Consider the following 6,271-nt stretch of genomic DNA (forward strand, 5'->3'; position numbering starts at 1 on the left):
TTGCAGTTTACTTCTTTGTCATTTAACAGTTTTGTTCATGATAATATCAGTATAACATGATTAATATGATGTATGTTTTATATTACAGGTTTTAGCTACTTTCTCTGTTTCTGTTGTGCTGCTGGTCAAATTTCTTTTTTGTTAATTTGGTAGATTGCTGGTTTATAGTTCTGATTATCAACTTATTACTGATTATTACAGTTGAGCCTATATTTCTTTATTAATATATACATCTTAATGTTTTCTCATCAATATTTTTGTTTCTTTTTCAACTTTCATTCAGAATCGGGGGCATGTGCAGGTTTGTTACAAAGGTATATTGCATGATGCTGAGGTTAGGGGTATGACTGAACTCATCACTCATGTAGGAGTATAGTACCCAATAGGTATTTTTTCTGCCCTTGCCCCCAGCCTTGTCTCCTGTCTCTAATAGTCCCCCGGTGTCTGTTGTTTCCATCTTTATGTTCATGTGTACTCAATGTTTAGTTTCCCCTTGTGAGAACATGTAGTATTTGTTTTTCTTTTTGTGCATTAGTTTGCTTACGATAATGGCCTCCAGCTGCACCTGTGTTGCTGCAAAGGGCATGATTTTGTTTTTTTCCTGTGGCTGCATGGTATTCCATGGTGCATATGTAGTACATTTTCTTTATCCAGTCAACTACTGATGGGTATTTATGTTGGTTCCATGTCTCTGCTATTGTGAATAGTGGGTCAGTGAACATAGGCATTTGCCTATGTGTCTTTACAACAGAACAATTTATATTCCTTTAGGTATATACCTGGTAATGGGAGTGTTGGGTCAAATGGTTTTGTTTTTAGCTCTTTGAGGAATAGCCACACTGCTTTCCACAATGGTTGAACTAATTTGCCCTCCCTCCAATAGTGTAAAAGTGTTCTTTTTTCTTTGCAACCTCACCAGCACCTGTTATTTTTGGACTTTCTAATACTATCCATCCTGACTGGTGTGAGATGTCATCTCATTGTGGTTTTGATTTGCATTTCTCTGGTGATCAATGATGATAAGCCTTTTTAATATGTTGGTTGGCTGCTGGCATGTCTTCTTTTGAGAAGTGTCTGTTCATGCCCTTTGCCCACTTTTTAATGGGGATATTTGTTTTTTACTTGTTGATTTCATTAAGTTCCTTCTGGATTCTGGATATTAGGCTTTTGTTGGATGCATAGTTTGTGAATATTTTCTCCCATTCTGTAGGATATCTGTTTACTTCCTTAATACTTTCTCTTGCTGTGCAGAAGCTCCTTAGCTTAAATAGGTCCCACTTGCCAATTTTTGTTTTCTTGCAATTGCTTTTGATGACTTAGCCATAAATTCTTTGCCAGGGCCAATGTCAAGAAAGGCATTTCCTAGGTTTCCTTCTAGGATTTTCATAATTTGAGGTCTTACATTTAAATGTTTAACTCATATTGAGTTGATTTTTGTATATGGTGATATGAAGAGGTCCTGTTTCATTCTTCTTCATATAGATAGACAGTTATCCCAGCACCATTTATTGAATAGACTGTCTTTTCCCATTGCTTAGTTTTTGTAAACTGTGTTCAAAATCAGCTGATTGTACTTGTGTGGCTTTATTTCCGGGTTCTCTACTTCTGTTTTATTTGACTATGTGTCTCTTTTTGTACCAGTACTACGCTGTTTCGGTTACTACAGTCTTGTAGTATAGTTTGAAGTTAGGCAGTGTGATGGCTCCAGCTTTGTCCTTTTCGTTTAGGATTACTATGGCGATTTGGGCTCTTTTTGTTTTGCCGTCTGGGGACCCAGCAAGGGGCAGGGGTAGCTCTGAACCGACCCTGATCCTCCCTGCTCCCACCTCATGCTTGCCAGAAAGCTTGTCCCTCTCACTCCGCTGAGCTGCTCCGGGAGCCCCACCGCACCGAGGGTGTCTCCCAGAGCCCCAGCTGGTGTGGCCAGGCCCCAGGAGTAGGATGGGGCTCCCCCTACGAGGGCCGGTGGCAGCCAGAACTGATACAGGTCCCCTGGTCTGGGGCCAGGACGCCAGCTGAGGAGGGCAGGAGTGTTTGGAGCCATGGCTGATGCCTCAGTAAAAGTGGCAGTGAGGGTTCAGCCCTTTAACGTCCATGAGACCAGCCAGGATGCCAAGTGTGTGGTCAGCATGCAGGGCAAGACCCTCTCCATCATCAATCCTAAACAGAGCAAGGATGCCCCCAAAAGCTTCACCTTTGACTACTCCTACTGGTCACACACTTCGGTGGAGGATCCCCAGTTTGCATCTCAGCAGCAAGTGTATTGGGACATTGGACCTGCTGCTCCACACCTTTGAAGGCTACAATGTGTGCCTCTTTGCCTACAAGCAGACATGGGCTGGGAAATCCTATACCATGATGGGGTAGCAGGAGCCAGGGCAGCAGGGGACGGTGCCCCAGCTCTCTGAGGACCTCTTCTGTCCCGTTAGTGAGAACCAGAGTGCTCAGCTGTCCTACTCTGTGGAGGTGAGCTATATGGAGATCTATTGTGAGTGGGTATGAGACTTCTTGAACCCCAAGAGTTGGGGTTCTCTGTGGGTCCAGAAGCACCCTATCCTGGGCCCCTATGTGCAGCACCCATCCACATTGGCTGTGACCTCCTATGCAGACATTACTGACCTTATGGACTGTGGAAATAAAGCACGGACTGTGGCTGCCACTAAAATGAATGAGACCAGCAGCCGTTCCCATGCTGTCTTTACCATTGTCTTCACCCAGCGCTGCCATGACCAGCTCACTGGACTCAGAGAAGGTCAGTAAGATAATTTTGGTGGACCTTGCTGGGAGTGACCGAGCTAACTCCTCAGGTGCCCGAGGCATGCGCCTGAAGGAGGGCACCGGCATCAGTAAGTCCCTGACTGCTCTAGGGAAGGTGATGTCGGCCCTTGTGAATAGGCAATCAAAGAAGCGGAAGTCAGATTTTATCCTCTACAGGGACTTAGTGCTGCCCTGGCTGCTCGAGTGGGAACTCACACACAGCAATGATTGCAGCCCTGAGCCCTGCTGACATCAATTATGAGGAGACTCTCAGCACCCTCAGGTATGCCAACCGCACCAAGCAAATCTGCTGCAATGCCGTCATCAACGAGGACCCTAATACCCGGCTGATTAGAGAGCTGCAGGAGGAGGTGGCCTGGCTGCGGGAACTACTGATGGCTCAGGGACTGTCAGCATCTGTTCTGGAAGGCCTGAAGGCTGAAGAAGGGAGTGTTGGAGGCGCCCTGCCAGCTGTATGGTCTCCCCCCGGCTCCAGTTTCACCCTCATCCCCCACCGCACATAATGGGGAGCTGGAGCCATCATTCTCCCCCAATACAGAGCCCTAGATTGGGCCTGAGGAAGGCATGGAGAGGCTGCAGGAGACAGAGAAGATTATAGCTGAGCTCAACGAGATAGGAGAAGCTGTGTGAGACAGAAGCCCTGAGGACGAAGAGAGAAGCATTGCTGGCTGAGATGGGGGTGGCCATCCCAGGGGATGGGGAAACTGGGCCTCTTTTCTCCAAAGAAGACTCCCACCTGGCGAACCTGAACGAAGACCCTCTGATGTCGATGAGTGTCTGCTCCACCACATGAAAGACGGCGTCGGCCGGGCGCGGTGGCTCACGCTTGTAATCCCAGCACTTTGGGAGGCCGAGGCGGGCGGATCACGAGGTCAGGAGATCGAGACCACGGTGAAACCTCTTCTCTACTAAAAATACAAAAAATTAGCTGGGCGTGGTGGTGGGCGCCTGTAGTCCCAGCTACTTGGAGAGGCTGAGGCAGGAGAATGGTGTGAACCCGGGAGGCAGAGCTTGCAGTGAGCCGAGATCGCGCCACTGCACTCCAGCCTGGGTGACAGAGCGAGACTCTGTCTCAAAAAAAAAAAAAAAGAAAGATGGCGTCACCAGGGCCGGCCAGGTAGATATGGACATCAAGTTGACCTGACAGTATATTTGGGAGCAACACTGTCTGTTCCGAAGCATCCCTCAGCCAGATGGAGAAGTGGTGGTCACCGGAGCCTTGTGAAGGAGCTGAGACATACGTGAATGGGAAGCTTGTGACGGAGCTGCTGATGCTGAAGTCAGGGAGTAGGACTGTGATGAGCAAGAACCACATTTTCCACTTCAATCACCCGGAGCAGGAGAGGCTGGAACGGGAACGAGGGGCCCCCCAACCCTGTGGACTGCCCTGTGAGCCTTTCGACTGGAACTTTGCCCACAAGGGACTGCTGGAGCAGCAAGGCATGGACATCAAGTTGGGGATGGAAAAGAGGCTGCAGAATCTGGAGAATCAGTACTGGAAAGAAAAGGAAGAAGCCGATCTTCTGCTGGAGCAGCAGCGACTGTATGCGGACTCAGACAGCAGGGATGACTCTGACGACAAGCGCTCCTGTGAAGAGAGCTGGCGGCTCATCTCCTTGCAGGAGCAGCTGCTGCCCACCACAGTCCAGACCACTGTCAAACGCTGTGGCCTGCCCAGCATTGGCAAGCGCAAGGGCCCCTTGCAGAGTTTATCAGATTCCCCAATGACAGAGGCTGCAGGGCAAAGACACCCTCTGGGCCACCATGCCTGACCTGAAGATGCAGGAGGTGAAGGAGATCTGCTATGAGGTGGCCCTGGCTGACTTCCACCACGGGCGGGCTGAGATTGAGGCCCCGGCCACCCTCACAGTGTGGGAGTTGTGTCACACCTATGGCAAGCCAGAGGGCCCCAGAGACGCCTGGAGGGCTGTGGCCTAGGATGTCTGGGACACCATGGGTGAGGAGGAAGGAGGTGGATCCGGTAGTGGTGGTGGCAGCGAGGAGGGAACCCGAGGGGTGGAGGTGGAGGACCTCTGGACCCACATCGACAAGCTCATGGGGATTCTGCAGCAGGTGAAGCTGCAGAACAGCAGCAAGGACTGGGAGCTGCAGGCCCTGCAGGACGGCATGGTCTACATGGAGAGGGTCATCCCCCTGGCCCAGGATCATGAGGATAAGAATGAAGAAGGTGGTGAGGTCCACTGGGCCCTGCCTGAAGGATGAGAGGAGGCAGCCCCTAGTGACCACATGCCATCAGCCCGGCCCCACTCACCACCACTGTCAAGCTGGGAGCGGGTGTCACGGCTCATGGAGGAGGACCCTGCCTTCCATCGTGGTCGTCTTTGCTGGCTTAAGCAGGAGCAGCTACAGCTGCAGGGACTGCAGGGCACGGGGGTGCTGAGCAGGCCCCTGGCCCCCTTTGTGGCCCCTCATGACTGCAAGCTGCGCTTCCCTTCAAGAGCAACGCCCAGCACCAGGAGTCCTGGCCAGGGATGGGGAGCAGGGAGGCTCCAGCTCCACCCCAACCCCCTGAGGAGGTCATTCCCCCTCCAGCCACCCCTGCCCATAGGCTACTGAGTCCCCTAAGGTCCCACCATCCCAGCAGGAACTCCCTGTATGGAGGGGGCTGATTCCGGGGAGTGGGTTCTGCACAGCCCTTCCAGTTCAAAAAGCACAACTCTTATCCCCAGCCACCCCAACCCTACCCAGGGGCCCAGCAGCCCCCAGGCCTTGCTACCCCCCATACACTACTCCCCCACGAATGAGACGGCAACGTTCTGCCCCTGACCTCAAGGAGAGTGGGGCGGCTGTGTGAGTCCCACATCCTGGGCAGAGGGCCTGGTGGGGCCCCTTGCTAGGAGAAGGGAAGACGCCTGAGACTCTGCTTCCCCAGAAACACTGGGGCAGGGAGGCTCAGGAGATGAGAGAGAAGGTCCGAGCAGGTGGTAGAAGACATGGGGGAGACCAAGCCGGAGGCTGAGGAAGAGGGCACGGAGTTGCCAGGAGCAAACCAAAGCAGAGGGAGAGGTAGGAAGCTGCCTCAGGGCCACCCCTTGCAAGGGGTTGGGTCCCACAAACACTGCTATGGGTGGGGTGTGGTCTGGGGTGCCGTGTAGCCAGTGTTTTACTTTCATTTCAAGTAGGGGAAAGGGGGAGAGGACTGAGAGTGAGGCAAGCTCTCCCCAGCCTCTGTCCGTCTGTCTGTCTGTGGTGGTTTCTGTTTCTAAGGAGGCATGGTGGGATCATAAGTCATTCCCCTCCCCTTCCAGGCCACCCGCTATATTTGGGGGATCTGACTGGTTTGGCTGGAGTCCCATGAGGATGTGGGCCCTTTAATAAAGGATAGCAAATGGGGAAAAAAAAACCTTATTCTTCCATTTTCCTCTTGACAGGCGTTTTATAAATTTTAATTTTATGTCTAGTAGTTTCTTCGTTTACCATTTTGTATTTTTTTTTCTTTTTTATTGAGACGGAGTCTCGCTCTGTCGCCCAG

The 6,271-nt window shown here is 51.4% G+C and overlaps 1 pseudogene; it reads left to right on the plus strand.

Moving 5' to 3' along the window:
* Nucleotides 1–1,674: 1,674 nt before the first annotated feature.
* On the plus strand, nt 1,675–5,645 carry LOC100581213 (annotated as a pseudogene).
* The last annotated feature ends 626 nt before the right edge of the window (nt 5,646–6,271 follow it).

This window comes from Nomascus leucogenys, chromosome 4 (assembly GCF_006542625.1).
Source record: "Nomascus leucogenys isolate Asia chromosome 4, Asia_NLE_v1, whole genome shotgun sequence".
NCBI classification, from domain to species: domain Eukaryota; kingdom Metazoa; phylum Chordata; class Mammalia; order Primates; family Hylobatidae; genus Nomascus; species Nomascus leucogenys.